Below are 1,910 nucleotides of genomic sequence, written 5' to 3' on the forward strand. Positions count from 1 at the left end.
TGGATTCAGTTAATAGATTATGAACATGTCCCATTTTGATGTAGAAAATGTCATGCCCTTGGCCATCTCTTTCGTGACTGCCCATCAAATCTGAAACCCCTGACCTCTACCTCCTTAGATAAACCTGACTCTGACAGATTCACCAAGGTCAGCAACTGCAAAAACAACCACAAAAAACCTGCATCAAACCCTGAAAAACCTTCCACCAACACTTGAATGCCATCCACCAGTAATATCTTTGAGACCTTAGCCCAGCTGGATTAGAATAAAAATGAGAACCCCTTACACTCCAAAGAGTCTCCTAAGGCATCATCACAATTCATTCCCACCGGCTTAAAACAACCCCAAAAGCATAAGCAACCCATAGATCTCACCACCTCCTCACCCAGCCTAATACCAATATGGAAATCGCATGGCATGGAGGTAGACAATGTGCAGCAAGAAATCACGGTTGCAATAGAGACCGCAGAGGAAAGGAGTGAGGCCCAGCACATGGAAGAGGAGCTTGAAAGCATCGATATAGGAGATCTTGACATATTTGGATTAGAACAAGCTTACAGGAAAAAATAATTTGACAAGATCCCAAAAGGACAGCTGGAAAATTTGGAAGTCATCATTTCTGGAGCACAATAGCAAAGAACCCTAGGCATTCAGCCTGGAAGTCAATGGGATGGCAAAAACATTCCTAAAGACAATAAAAAAAGAGGGAGGAAAATAGATCTCCAAAGAACCATTCGCATTAGGGAAATGCTGGTGGAATTAGGAAGATATTCCAAGCTTACAAAGTATTACAGTCCCCTACCTAACAATGAATCATGAAGCTCACGTCATGGAATATAAGAGGGCTAAATAACCCTTGGAAATATAGAATGATAAAAAATATGATTTAGCAGGAGAAACCCTAAGTCTTCTTCATGTAAGAAACTAAATGTAACTCTACAACACTTGGTCAAACCCTTGCAAAAGCATGGCCAGTCAGTCAAGCAGTAGTAGTGGATGCCTTAGGAGCATTAGGAGGTCTAACAATAGTCTAGGATGAACGATCTATCACGCTTACTACTATCCATGCGAGTAAGCACTTCATTCAGGGCACCTTTCATATTATAGGGACAAATGTGCATGGTCACCTAACCAATGTCTACTTCCCCCAGGAGGAAATGCATAAGATAGACATCTTGAATACTTTATCTTTGATCAACTCCAACAGAATACATCCACTCTAGATCATAGGAGGAGACTTCAATATGATTACTAAGCTGGAAGAAAAAATTGGAGGCAAGAATAAACTGGATAGTTAAAGTATTCATTTAAAAAATTTCATCCAAAACAATTGGCTCATAGATATGCCATTCAACAATGGAATCTATACTTGGAATCACAAACGAGCAGGCACAAATCAAATTGTCTCTTGACTGGATAGATTTTTGCTTTCAGATAATTCCATCCATCTTGGAGGACACTTGTCAGCCTTGATCTTACCTCTCAAAGGATCAGATCACTAGCCAATCTCGCTCTAATGGAAAAGATAGGGGAGCACCACACAGAGGCCCTTCCACTTTGAAGCATTCTGGTTGATGCATCCAGACTTAAAAAATTTGATAAATGAAGTTTGGAAAAGCTCCAAACCCCTAGACGACTCAAAAATGTACCAATTTCAATAAAAACTCAAAAATATTAAAAAAAATATCAAGTAGTGCAATCAACTGACCTTTGGTAATATCTTCCAAACTCAGAATGCTCTAGATCAAGAAATGAAAAGAATACAGCAGATGATCATTACTGAAGGGAGATTTGAAGCACTCTCAGAGTAGGAAAAACTCCTTTAAACACAAATAGAAGAAAGAGCGAAGCAGAAAGAAATACTTTGGAAGCAAAAATCAATAGTTAGATGGCTTAAGGAGGGAGAAAGA

The sequence above is a fragment of the Pinus tabuliformis genome, chromosome 3_1 (genome assembly GCF_031772625.1).
Source record: "Pinus tabuliformis cultivar Carrire ecotype Pingquan chromosome 3_1, CPIR1, whole genome shotgun sequence".
NCBI lineage: Eukaryota > Viridiplantae > Streptophyta > Pinopsida > Pinales > Pinaceae > Pinus > Pinus tabuliformis.